The sequence below is a fragment of the Urocitellus parryii genome, chromosome 16 (assembly GCF_045843805.1).
Source record: "Urocitellus parryii isolate mUroPar1 chromosome 16, mUroPar1.hap1, whole genome shotgun sequence".
NCBI classification, from domain to species: domain Eukaryota; kingdom Metazoa; phylum Chordata; class Mammalia; order Rodentia; family Sciuridae; genus Urocitellus; species Urocitellus parryii.
The window spans coordinates 24,369,577-24,384,701 of NC_135546.1; the positions used below are offsets into that span (position 1 = coordinate 24,369,577).

A 15,125-nucleotide genomic window follows, 5' to 3' on the forward strand; every position below is an offset into this window, starting at 1 on the left:
TATATTACTCTCCATAGTAATGTACTCATCTTGGATACTGTGAACAAAAAGATGATTAGGAAAATTTTCAAAGTAATTTTCTGTGTGTATTTTTATTTGATTTATATATTTTTACAGTAATGATAGACTGGATTTAATAATCCACTCCCCTGGTGATGCTATTATTTGCTGTAATTTCTTAGATCTGCAAAATATACTCAGCCCAGTACAGTAAATAAACATGTTTGTTATTTTTATTTATTACAGCCATGACTTCTCATCATCCTCGACAAATTTTACCAGAGCACGGAATAAAAGAGAGAGAGGGAAGATATGGAAAGTGTGACTTTGACTATTTACAACTAAGAAAACAATGGGAAAATATAGGTGAGAGTAAAGTTCAAAAATTGTATTATAATAGACAAAATCAATCAGCAGTTCCTATTTATGTTAAAAATTTTATGGTCAAAAGACACCAGATAAAATTAATATTTGAAACAAAAATTCAATGTATTCAAATTATTTTGAGGAGTTTTATATGTATTTTAAGAATAAATCCATAGCCATTTTTTAACTGAAAGGCAAAGTGGAAAATTTGAAATCTAGTCCATGCATCAGTTTTTAACTTGGCCAATTATAAAAGTAGCACTGAGTTAAAATTCCACTCAAACATTTGCACAGAAAAGATATTTCTAAAAGGGAACCTTTTGGGAGTTTCTTTATAAAATGTCCATTTTTCTGAAGCAAAAGATGAATTTATCCTTCAGCCCAAATGGACAAAATATTAAAAATTGTAGAAAAATTTCTACTTCCCCACTATGGCTCAATGACAATTCTGATACAGATTACTGGAAAGTGCACTATATAGATAATGCCAGAAGTAACACAATAATCCATGTCTCTACCATGAGTAATGACCAGTATATTTACATTTGTGATAAAAAATTATGACTATAGAGAAATCCTAGTTCTTTTCTAAAGAAAATTTACCAAGATGAAAAATGTAGGAAAGTCTTGCTTCAGTGATCAAAAACTAGTATTCATTAAAATATTCATAGCCAAGACAAAACCTGCAAGTGTAAGATATGTGAAAGGGCTCTTTACCACAGTGCAGAGCTTGCTTAATCTAAGAGAATTTATAGAGAAAGAGAGCCCAATAAGTATAGAAGATATTGAGCAGGCAAATGCTTTGATATATTTTTTAAACACATCAGATATACGACAGTGATAAATTCTACAAATTTAAAGAATGTGGAAAAACTTTTAGTGAAGTTACAACTTGTTAAGTATCAGAGGATGTATACTGAAGAAAAGACCTGTAAATGTAAAAAGTGTGGGAAAGCCTTAAACAATTTTTCAACTCTTAAAAATATTTATTCTGCAGAGAAGACCTACCAATGTGAAGAATGCAATGCACTCAAGAACTTTACTCAACATCACAGTGTTCATTCAGGAGATATGCCATGCAAGTGCAAAGAATGTGACAAAACTTCTAATAATAGCTCAAATCTTATTTGTCACCAGTGGACACACCCTGGAGTGATTCCCGACATGTGTAAACTATTTTGCAAAGGTTTCAGTCAAAAACCAAGCCTTAAAAATTACCAGAGAATTCATACTGGAGAGAAGCCTTTCAAATGTAAAGTATGTGGCAAAAGTTTTAATAGAAATTCACATCTTGATTACCTTAACAGGATTCATACTGGAGAGAAGCCCTACAAATGTAAAGTGTGTGGCAAAAGTTTCAGTCAAAAATCATCAATTACTCAGCACCAGCGAATCCACACTGAAGAGAAGCCCTACAAGTTTAAAGAGTGTGGCAAGAGTTATAATCACATATCATCACTTACTCAGCACCAGCTAATTCACACTGGAGAGAAGCCATACAGCTGTAAAGAATGTGGCAAAGCTTTTAATAGCATCTCACAGCGTAATTGGCACAAAACTATTCATACTGGAGAGAAGCCCTACAAATGTAAAGTGTGTGTTTCAAAAGTTTAAATACAAACTCACATCGCTATTACCACAACATGATTCATACTGGAGAGAAGCCCTACAAATGTACAGTGTGTGGCAAGAGTTTCATTAAAAAATCATCACTTACTCAGCACCAGCGAATCCACACTGGAGAGAAGCCCTACAACTGTAAAGAGTGTGGCAAAAGTTTTCATCACAAAACATCACTTACTCGGCACAAGAGAATCCACACTGGAGGGAAGCCCTACAAATGTAGAGAATGTGGCAAAGATTTTAATCAACAATCATCACTTACTCAACACCAGACAACCCATACTAGAGAGAAGTCTTATAAATGTGAAGAATGGCAAAGCTTTTAATATTGAAGATCACATCTTACTCAACATTATAGATTTTATACTGGAGAGAAGTTATACAATGAAAACATTACATCAGTGTCTTTAAGGATGAATCAACCCTTATTTCACAGTGGGTCAACACTATTTCACACCAGCGATATGATAGCACAGAAAGTATATAAATGTAAAATAGGTGAGAGAGTCTCCAATAGTTGTTCACACCCTACTCAACACCTCAGAATTCATGCAACTGAGAGGAAGTGCGGAAAAATATTTGCAAAGCTTTTGGCCATTCATCCAACATTTTTAAAATACTGCAGGATTTATAGCATATAGAAACCCAAAGAATGTGTCCAAGACTGTATTCAAATTTCCGACATTTTAAAATTTCTGACCTCATATCTGTAGCAAATGTGGAGTAGCATTTGTCCAAAGTGTGTACCTTAGATAACAGCAAAATATTTACAAAAACACCTTGAGAAATATAAAGATGGTAGTAAGTTTCATATCTATAGCCCATCCGTTGAAGTATTTGGGACCTAGGAGGGAAAAAAATCATGTAAATGTAGAAAATGGGTAATTGCTTTTGACATTTGCTGAAAATATTCTTAACATCTTTAGCTGATATTGTAGAAATAAGGAAATACATGTATAGAATTGTGCATCCCTAAAAGGATATAATTTTAGTATAAATCAATAATTACTAAAGAGTCTCATTTTTCATAACTGGAGAAATAATAATACTCAGAGTTGATTATTTCAGAAGTCTCTTAAGATTTATATGAAATTTAAAATTTAAATTTTAAGAGCCTCTTAAACTTAGGTGCATTTAATCAGTAAACCACATCCTCAGATTTTTCTTTTTTATTTAGAGATAGGTTTTGCTAAGTTGTATAGGGCCTCACTAAGTTATGGAGCCTGACTTTGAACTTGCAAAGCTTCTCACATGCCTAGGGTCATGGCATGCTCCACCATGCCCGTTTTACTGAGCATTTTTACATATGTTTTATTACAGATGCAATTTGTTACTAAATAAAGTGTGAATTTCTTAATGTAAACCTTGTCATGCATTTAATGATGTTATTAGGTCACATATCTCCCACTATTCACTTTGCTAATGGATCGATGCAATAGTAAAACATTCTATTGGGTAAATAATGCTATAATGTCTCCATTAATTATTTAATATGTTTAATCAAGTATTATTTGGAGAATATTATTTATGTAAATTATATATTCTCTTGTTTGTAATTATGGGAAAATTAAGAGAGTTTTAGGAAGGACCTAGGGATACTAAAATAATGCCCAGATATCCGTAGTTTGATTCATGAGTTTAACATTTCACCTTATAGATTAGCAGTACACCGTAAGGGATCTACAACTCCAGAGAGTTATACAAGCTCCCAATCGGGGAGAGGAGAAAGACCCAAGAGACTAGGAGCCAACGTGCATATTCAGGCAATAAAGGAGGGTTGCTGAAGGGGGAAATAGTCGTAATGTTTCCTGGGGAATCCACATGGTCCATAGGCCCATCCTGACTCTTGGACTGAAGAAACCATGCAGTTCCTCATGAATTCTATGACTGTCATCACTGAGGTGACTATAGTCGCCTATAGTATAGGAAAAACATCACAATTTTGGACCACCTCTTTAGTTTTGGATACCCAGTAGAAAAGTGTAACTAGAAACATGTAAAATGATGACTATAAAAGAAAAAGACATACTGTAGGTGCATTTCTGCCCCCACATTTTTTTATTTCATTATATACTTTGATTTTGTAGACCCTTTGGTTCTACTTAATAATTTAGAATATAATGTTTGTTATACTTATTGAATTATATGATAGATAGAATGTGTCATGGTCTCCCAGAACCCTCTGCAACCCAGTATAAACTAATCATGTCCCTACTCAGATCTTATAGCTCCAAGAGCCCATGACACCACAGAGAGAATCACAATTTTGATTGAAATTAACCTCTAGACTCTCATCTACAAGTCATGTTCAAAAAGTAAAAACACAATATTCTCTTCATATGTGAACCTTTTGGGTCAACAAAACACCACACACTAACATTTCATTTAACTTTATTTGGGAAAATAAATATTGAAATATAATGATAAGTTCTAGGAGAATAATATTCACAACATTCTTTATTCCAAAGGGTAAATATCTAGGTTTCATGCTTATCTCCTCATTATTTTATGCAGAAAACTGGCTTCATTTTACATATGAGAGTTTAAACTGTTTATATGACCAGGAGGGAAGTTTCAGACATAGAGGTCTAAGGAAAATACTAAAAATCTTCCCTTTTCATGATTGAATGATGTCTGCAATCCTTAATGAAACAGATAAAAAATGCTGATTTCTCAATGCATCTGGCTGGGTGGCTCACTCATTGGAATCACAATTTATTTAGTCTTCTCAAGGCTATCACTCCCTCCTCTAGGATCTGACCTGTTCTTGGGAGGACTTGTGTTCTTCAGGGGATCACCAGGTCATGCAAGATGTTAGAATGAAGTTTTCTATGTTCTAACTTGTATTTATTCGGCCTCACTTTCAATACAAGTTAGAACAAGACTTCAGACTCTCACCTGTGGAGAGGATGCTCTGCCGAGCACTTCCCAGTCAGGACCCTGAAAAGCTCTTTGGGACTCCCCAGTACATAGGTTCAGTGGTTAGGTTTTCCTAGTCTGGCAATACAGTTGCCTGTGTCTTTCACTTTTTCTTTCTCTCTTGCTTTTATAGTATTACTCAAGGAAACACTGTCTTGTGTGATGAGAGTGTCTTCCTTATCTATTGGATCTGACTAAGTAGTGTATCTATTGGATCTGACTAAGTAGTGTATCTTTCAACTGCATGATTTTTTATTGCATGGGGGAGGAAATTGAGAATGCATTCTTTGAGTGCCCACAGCACTATTCATAGTATTCATAACACTGCTGTGTAATGTTTCCTCTCTGCTCAACTTGTAAGTATTGTTCTTGTGGTGCTTTGTAAAACAAATAGAAAAGAGTTGTAAACCAAAAATTTTGTGATTATTGCTAGTTGCACAGACTGACTTGGGCAACTCTATTTACCATTGTTGTTTTGTATGGGCTCAAGGTACTCTTTTGTACTTTTATTTAACCTTAATGACATTACCATTCATTGAAGAGTTTTTAACTCACAAACCTTCTCGGTATACAAATTATCCCTTGTCATTTTTAAAATTTCTTACTCTTTTTAGGTATACATGATAGTAGAGCAAATTTTGACATATTATACATGGAGTGAAACTCATTTTAGTTAGCATTTCATTCTTGAGGTGTACATGGTTTGGACCTTCCCTGGTGGTGTATTTATATATAAACATTGAAAAGTTGTGTCTGATTGATTCTATTGTCATTTGCACTCCTATTTCCCTTTTCTTCCCTTCAATCCAACTTTGTCTAATGCACTGAATTTCTATTCTCTCCCCCGCCATTGTTGAGTGCTTTAGCATCTCTATATATTATGTATTATATGTAATGTCTGTTTCACTCTACTATCATTCCTATCCCCATATTCCCTACCCTCCCTGCACTCCTCTCTACTTAATCTAAATAATTATTCTTCCCCACCCCCATTGTGAATTAGCATACACTTATTGGAGAGAACATTTGGTCTTTGTGGTGTGTATGTGTTTGTGTGTGTGTGTGTTGTGAGTGAGTGTGTGTGGGGGGCTTATTTCACTTAGCATGGTATTCTTCAACTCTATCCTTTTACCACCAAATGGCATAGTTTCATTCATCTTTAAAGCTAAGTAATATTCCATTGGTGGGGGAAATTATATATATATATGTATATATATATATATATATATATATATATATATATATATATATATATATATATATATCACATTTTATTTATCCATTCATCTGTTGAAGAAAACATAGGTTGTTTCTATGGTTTAACTATTGTGAATTGTGGTGCTATAAACATTGGTGCAGCTGTTTCCCTGTAGTATGCTGTTTTTAAGTCCTTTGGGTATAGTCCAAAGAGAGGGATAGCTGGGTCAAATGATGTTTCCATTCTGGTTTTTCAAGGCATCTCCATACTGATTTCCATGGTGGTTTCACCAATTTGGAGTCAATCTCATGAGCAATGTGTGAGTGTTCCTTTTCACCCACAACCTCACCAACATTTATTGTTGCCTGTATTATTAATGATTGCCATTCTGACTGAAGTGATTTTTATAAAATCTGTAGGTTCTTTCTTCACATTATTCTTTCTTTGCTGAAAAGCAGCTTTTTAGTTTGAATCTATCCCCTTTAGTTATTCTTGATTTTTAATTTTTGTGCTGTAGGGGTGTTGTTATGGAAGTCAGTTTGTGGACCAACATTCACCTCAGATTTTTAAATGGCATCCCAAGTTCATGAATGTTTCACTTTTATTGTTTCTCTTACTATCTTGCCTTATAGATCTACATGTTCTAAAGAGTCATGAAATGATCTGGATTCACATACATGATTTTCTGATGACTATTATTTTTCAATATGTAGCTTCAGATTATTTAAAATATAAATCTATTTCAGACTTTAAATAAAGCAAATACATGCCTTGTGTAGGAAATATTCCATTAATAGATCAACCTCAAATCTATTTATATATATATATATATATTTATTCCTGGATTCAAATGCATGCACATCCAACCCAGAGCTTGGCCCATAACACTTACTCTATACTAGTTCTATACTTTAGAACCTCCATGTAAGCTGTTATAAATCCAAAGCCAGAGACTCACTCCCCAGACATTCTTCTTTTTTTTTTTGGGCGGGGGTATGATGACGAAGATTGAACTCAGGGGCACTCAACCCCTGAACCACATCCCTATCCCTATTTTATGTAGAGACAGGATCTCACTGATCTGCTTAGTAAATTTTTTTCACTGAGGCTGGCTCTGAACTCATGACCCTCTTTCCTCATCCTTCCAAGCTGCTGAGATTACAGGCAAATGCCACCATGCCCAGCTCCCCAGAGAGCCTTTTTTAACTGGTTGGAACCTACTTGTTCAGTATTCTTGGCCTAATCCTCACAATTAGTGATGTAATTATTTTCCTCTCTATGAAAAATCATGACTACAAAGAGACGGGACTCAACAACACCTAATTACACAGCATGTCCACATTACAACAAAGGTGTGGTCTGCAATTCTCCACCTCTCCAAAGAGCTCTTCTTGGCTCCACAAAGTTGGGAGTACTGGCCAACCCTGTGCCATGGCTCATTCAGAAGCCTCCCAGGATGTGAGTGTATAGGAGGGACAGTATTGTATTTGGCATCTTGGTGATTAATGGGATATGCCAGGGAGTAAGGTGGAGCCTAATTCACCAAAGGCACAAAAGTTTCATGTGGCTGGTCCAGGATGGGAGCTGCATGAGGGGATACTTTTCCAATGCCCTTGATGTGTCTTTCCTAACTGTGCATGTGCTGAAATATTTGTTCAATGACGTGCACTCTTGTCCTGTTTTATGTTTTCCTCTCATGTGGCTTTGGAGGTCTCATGCTTTGGCAATTATTGTGACTTTCTTCTTCAGTTTTCCAACCTCCCTATCCCATCCATGTGAAATTTCTGTCTGTGGATATTAGTTTTCATTTTTTATATTTCCATTTAGTCCAAGTTTTCATTACCTCTAGAAAAAACAAATGTTTAATTCATTATCATGCTTGTACTTACCCTTCACATGTTGATAATGGCAATGTTCAAGAACTATCTTCTGATTTCTACAACTGGAACATAAGTGGGTGTGCTTGAAATATCTGTTTTTTTTCTTTTGACTCCAGATAATGGGGATCCTTTTTAATATAGCACATTAATGCTTTTATGTATATTTGTATACAGTACCCAGGAGACTGAGCCTGATTTTTACATGGATTTCTCTCAGAGAAGGTGGAGTTGATCATGTAGGTTTTTTAGAGTGGACTCCAGCTCAGACTCTGCCTCAGCTCTGCCTAGCTTCCATCTGCCTGTGATTTCTACAACATGTGACCTATAGGTCTTCCTCTTCTTTTCTTAATTTTAATATTTCACTTAGAGCTTGAGCCACAGGACTGTCACTTTCGAAAAGATGACTTACCAAACACTCACTACCCCCAAGAAGGTGTGCTCCATGTTCAAACTAGGAAAGAGGGGCCCATCACACATTTCAGGGCTTCAGGGAAATTATGGGGGTGCCAGGAGTCCCTCACATCAAAGTAGAGGCATTATAGGTTGTGGGACAGGTTTGGACTAATTTGATTTTAGGACCAGAATTAGAGGAATTTAAGTTTCCTTATCAACATGAAAAAATAATCTCAATCAAGATCCTTTTCCAGATGTGTCCAGGAAACTTCAAGGGTTTGAAGCCCAGATCTCTTGGATTGCTGTTATCCATCAGAGAAGACAATAAAATTAAGAGAGATGATATGTCCCACTGGGGAAGCCACAGTTCTGTGTCCTCCAGTGGGAACTTCTTGCCGTTCTACAGACATTAAAATTACAAATCTGCAGAGACAGAACTTAAACACATCCTTTCCATAAAACTTACAAGTGTTTGTGCTCTGCTCATCTTATTCAGGTAACAAAGTACGTCTGTGTCCTCAGATGCAGAGTTAGTGTGGATTCTAAAAAGGGCATTGGAGGAGGGAATTCAATCTACTAGTGAGCTTTTCCAGTAGCTTCTTTGAGATCCTGCTAAAATGAATCGATTTTTCTTATAGGGAATGTCAGTTTTACCTCTTCAATTTTCAATTTAATAACTTCATGGGACATAACTTACATATGGTATGTCATGTAGATATTTTAAACACTACTAATTTGTATACTTATTACCTGGGAATTAATAAGTTTTAATATTTTGGTTGATAATTTTGCTTTGGTCATCTTCATAACTCATAGAACAATTATTGTTTAATTGTACATTTTGAAATCTTTAGAGGGAAATGAGGTTCTATGTTCAAAACCTCATTTTATAGAATGGAATCTCACATAGTTAAGAACTTTCAGTTGGTAAATATCAAACAAGGGACCGTGATCAAAAAGAAGTACATTAAGTCTTTTAGAAAATCAAATAAATGTGCTGGTCAGTTCCAATTCATGGTGCCAAATTATAGGCTTGTGAATATAATTCACAAGAATTCGGAAGAATATTTTTATGTATTAGTCTATTCTGTTTTAATCACTAAAAACATTTTGCAATATCTAATAATGAAAATGTGTAAATTTAATTTTGCTTAGAGGAACATTCTGGACACTTGAAATCCATCCTACCCTGGTCACTTTCAGATTTTTTTCGAAATTCAATTTTTCATATCATTAGCATGCACAGATAAATATGACCCCAAGACACACAGAACAAGATAAAGCAGGAAAGCTGAAAACAGAACTTGCCTCTTCCATCACAATATCAGTCAGGGAAAATGGACCCTCCTGCAGGATACTGTGGATTGCCCAGTAATGAGAGCTTGGATACTGCAGAGAAGTGCTTGGGCTCTCTCATCCCTGAGGATGTCCACAGAACAGAGTGGAGAAGAGTGTGGCTGTGGAGTCTCTATTCATGTCCTCCAGAGACCAGACAGGAAGCAGGCCTGATTTTATTGTGCAGTTACATGTGTACTCAAGCAGTGCCTAAGCAAAATATAGACAGCCACCAATATAATGTCTGCTAACTGTCCTTGCAGTGAACAATCAAAGAGTGGGACTGTAACACATGGCCTTGCGCCCAGAGTTGTGCCGATGGGGTAAGCAGTTTGCCACTCACATGCCTAGCATGGGGAGTGGCCTGCCATACAGACACCCTTAACCTATGCCCTGTATGCAGTACTCCATGCACTTGTCCCCACAGAGAAGCACCTCTGGGGCTTCTTCTTTCTTGACTTTAGAGAACAATTTCTCTTCTAGTTGCTTTTCTCAGGAGAAATTTAAAATAATAGTAATATAAATATCATAGATGTAAGTATGAACCCTGAGCTGTATTTTCAAACCCTGACAATTTACAAAAGCAAGCCATGGTTCTCATATCTACTTCTGATAAAGAGCTGCCATTCATTCAGTCAAGTCTTGCCCAGGGTTTGCTCATCGTGTTACTGGAGGATGTGTTTTGCAGCAGAGGTGCTGGGTGATGGTGTCACCCTCTCTGCGGTGTCAGTCATTTCTCCCTAGTGCTCTTCATAGATTCCCAGCACACAAAGAGCCACAAGTAAGAGGTTTCTGCCTAGGCTGACATCAGTCCCAAGCCCACTTGCTTGAAGTAAGACCAGTCTCAATTCTCCATCTCCCTTTTGTCTGTTTCTATGTTAGTGAAATACCAAAAGGACATGGGGAGGGCTGGCTGTAGTGTTGAAGCTGAGCTTCACATATGCAGACTTAAACCCCAATCTTTAAGTCTGCACATATGTTATTAGGGGTGACAGATCCTATTTCCTCACCCGTTGTGAACAGGATGGTGCTCAGATTGCATATGGGAGAAGAGATGTTTCTTCCTCTCACTTTCACCATGGAATGTGCCTACCCAGAGGGTCCAAATAACTCTAACTTGCAGTGGAGTGTCCTCCGGTAATTCTCTCTACTTCTGTCCTGACCACCAGCTCGTGTCCACTGCCTGAGCAGTCCTCACTAGATGGTTGCAACACAGATGATGGTGCATGTGTCATACAACTACCCCTGACTTTAGTGACAGCACCATATCTAACATGACTCCTTCCTGGATCCAGATACTAGAGGGAGTCTTTACTATCAGCTCTAAGAAACAAAACTTGTGATTTTTTTTGAAAATTTCTTTTTCATGTGTGATTTTTTTTCTAATCTCCTCACTTGGCCTTTCCTTCTTCTTACCATATGTGAATTCTTCAAATGTAACCTATTTCAGAAATCTGTGTTAGATTCCCTGTGATTTACATATCCTTCCACACAGAATGCCCAATCAAGGGGGAAGCTTGATTTCTCCAGTGCATAAAGGACATGAGTGCCCAGTACAATAGGGCATCCATGGATCAAGCTGGAAGTATCACTCCATAGACTCTTGTTTGAGAGGTGTTTCTCAGATTACCTCCCTGATGTCAGAGAGTTTGTGTTATGTCTCATGATATCCTGGACTATGTTGTGCCAGGCATAATGTGCACAGATGGAAAGGTATATAGCTCAGGATTTCAGTCTTCTATGAATCATTCCCATTCCCCAGGATGCTTCCTAACAACAATGGAGCCTCAGCAGGGACATTACTATAGATATTTCTTCACAACACTACCATGGTACATTTACACAATTTTAGTCATACTTGATGCACATCATTTAGTGATGATTGTGTTTCAAAACTGGAGCTAGGAAAATGACCAGACTGTGCTTTCTCCTAGCCACTACCTGTATGAAGATTAGTTCTCATTATTGCATGAAATTGTGTCCCTTTCTTTGAAGCATACTATCAGGAAATGGTCTAAGTTCTTCCCAATACTGATACAGAAATTTACCATCAGAAAACAATTTTCCAACAGTTTCAAGGCAATGAACAACCCATCCATGAGTTCTTGACTATTACTGCAAATTCATGGCACCTGCACACTCCAGTTTGTTTGACTGCATTTTCCTCAGCTACACTGATATTAAATTCATGTAATGGCCTGGAGACACACGTGATTAAAACATGTCATTTATTGAGTGTTAGAAAACTTATATTGTGTAAGATTCAAATTATTAAAATGAATTGAAGCAGATTTTTTGTGTCACAGAAAAGTGATAGAATGCAGTTTTTGGTTTTAATTTTCACATGTTTTTTTGTTGTTGAGACAAGGCAATTTAAAAACCCTCCTCCTTTCTTTTGTACCCCAGATTGAACCCAGGCCATTTAGTCATTAAACTATCTCACTAGCCATTTTTTATATTGGGACAAAATCTTGCTAAGTTACTGAGCTTTGGCCTTGTAATCCTCTGACTCCTGAGCCGATGGGATTGCAGGCATTTAGCCTCACCTAAAAGCATTTTTAAGTTATTTTTTACATGCTAATATAGATCAATGTAAGCTTATACTATAAAAATATTTATATTATATTTGACTTACATAAAATAAATTCATAAGAATTGGCATATGCCATTTATATATAGATCTCACCAAAAAATACCTAAGGCCTAGTGATTAAACGTGAACCCTAATATATTTTGGGGGGTACCAGGGATTAAACTCATAAGCATTCAACCAGTGAGCCACATCTCCACTCCTATTTTGTATTTTATTTAGAGACAGCATCTCACCAAGTTGCTCATGGTCATGTGTCAATCAGCTCACCCCCCAGACATCGGGAATTCGCATAAAATCTCTCCTAAGCTTTCCAGGGGAGGGAGTATCAAAGTGAGCCTGCATAAAGGCTAGGTGGGAAACTTGAGACACCTGACCTCCAACCCCTCCTCCCAGTAGCAGCCAAAATGAAACCTGGCTAGCCAGCACTGGGGGAGGGGCAAGCAGAAAAAAATCAAAGTGATAGAGTGCCTGGGATCCCAACAGCCAGCAGCAGGACCCGGGAGATCCAGGCCAACTGAATCGCGCGGCCTGCCCCGCAGCTACAGAAGGCGTGGCGCCTCAGAGAAGCCATTAACTAGCAAGCAGGGAGATTAGAGACTGCCAATAGGTGGAATCCCGCCAGCCAAGCCCACACTGACCCTTGGGCCGAGTACGGGATTTCAGAAGGGGAAGGAAGCAGTACAGTCCCGTCCCATCCCCCACAGCGGACACTCCATCCAGGCAGTCAGCGGCCACCATCCGGGAAAGCTGAAGGATACACCACCACTCTCCAACAACTTGCAATATCAAAACAGCCAGCAGCAGGACCCCGGAGATCCAGGCCAACTGATTTGCGCGGCCTGCCCCGTGGCTACAGAAGGCGTAGCGCCTCAGAGAAGCCATTAACTAGCAAGCAGGGAGATTAGAGACTGCCAATAGGTGGAATCCTGCCAGCCAAGCCCACACTGACCCTTGGGCAGAGTACGGGATTTCAGAAGGGGAAGGAAGCAGTACAGTCCCGTCCCATCCCCCACAGCGGACACTCCATCCAGGCAGTCAGCGGCCACCATCCGGGAAAGCTGAAGGATACACCACCACTCTCCGACAGATTGCAACATCAAAACAGGTTTGTGGGGGCTCACGCCAGGGGCACATTGGCAGCCCTGAGTGCTGAGTTCCTGCTTTGAGACAGAGGAGAGAAGCAGTCCAGCCTGGTTCCAGACACCGGTCGGACCACAGTGGAGGACAGCAGCCGCCATTTCGGAGAGATGATGTAATCATCCCCATGTTCTACTGATCTCAGCTCATTCAGCTACGGAACAGGTGATTTCAGGCTGGTAATTGCCTGTGTCTAGCAGACAGATTTCTTGCTCAGGCTCTGGACTGGGGATCTTGTGGAGAATATTCCTAGAGGCTCGTGCAGGGCAAGGCGTGCGCCGGGCACTGAGCAGCTGGATTCTGGTTCCCGGGGCTAACCTGGCCCATGTCTGAGGAAACTGCAGAGACTGCCGGTGGAGGCCAGCTCCAAGTGGAGCGTGCGCTGAGCTTGGGGCGACTGGGTTCTGACTCCCCGAACAGTTTTGGCCTGGGGCTGGGGAACCCGTGGGGGTAGCTCGCTGGAGCCAGCTCCCAGCGGAGAGTGTATCGGGATCAGAGATGTGGGGTTCCGGCTACCTAAGCTGCTTTGGCCCAAGGCTAGGGAACCGGCGGTGATTGCTTCTCAATCAGGGTCCTGCTGGGTGCTGTGGGGGCAGAGTGGAACATCCACTTGCGTCCAGAGCAGGCCAAGCGACCCACCGGCGTGGTATCATGACACCCAAAACGCAGCTGGAGCTGAAGAGAGCAGCCGCCCACTTCTAGAATAGGACCAGCCACCCCGAGGCATGGTAGTCAAGTTAACTCATTTGGAGTAGGGGCTGTGCGGAGCTGCCATCTGAGCAAACAGGGCAGGCAGACCTGCCGCCCACTGGCAAGTCAGGCCAGGTAGCTTGCCAGCGTGGGGGACACGTAACACCGAGGCAGTCGCGTCACACTGGTTGGAGTGGGGGTGGAGCAGGGTCACCGCCTGAGTCCGGAGGGGGCTCAGCAGCCTGTTGGAGAGGTAGTCAGGTACCCCCATTGGGAGTGGGGGCTGTGCAGAACTGCGACCCACCAGCCTAGAGGTCTGCCAGCATGGTAGACACGTCACACCAATTGGAGTGGGGACCCAGCAGAGCCGCCACCCACATCCAGATCAGGACCTACGACCCCAGGGAGTGGTAGTTACGTTACCACAATTGGAGTGGGGGCAGAGCAAAGCCGCCTCCCGTGCCCGCAGGGGGGGCAGACCTGCGACCGATCAGCATGGTAGACAGACCACCATAATTAGAGGAAGAGCACAGCCACTACCCACCCTGCAAGGGAGACTCTCCAACTATACAAGAGCAACATAAATAAATATGGGGTAAATTTCAAAATCACAACAGTTGCACCAAGCAGAAAGAAACGCGAGCAGTATGAAAAGACAAGGAAAGAAAGGACCACAAGCAATGCAGGTCAACTCAACTTTAGAAGAGGTAATAGCTGCAACAGATGGAATATCAGATAAAGAGTTCAGGATATATATGCTTCAGATGATCTGGAGTCTCAAGGAAGACATGGGACAGCAAAATCAGACAATGAAAGATCACATTGACAAACAAATCCAGGAAGTAAAAGATCAATTTCACAGGGAGATAGAGGTAATAAAAAACAAACAAATAGAAATTCTAGAAATGCAGGAAACAATAAACCAACTTAAAAACTCAATTGAGAATACTACCAGCAGAGTAGATCACTTAGAAGAGAGAACATCAGACAA

The 15,125-nt window shown here is 39.6% G+C and overlaps 1 pseudogene; it reads left to right on the forward strand.

Annotated features, from left to right (window-relative positions):
• The first annotated feature begins 973 nt into the window (after positions 1-973).
• LOC144250648 (uncharacterized) lies at positions 974-2,315 on the forward strand (annotated as a pseudogene).
• Positions 2,316-15,125: the final 12,810 nt, after the last annotated feature.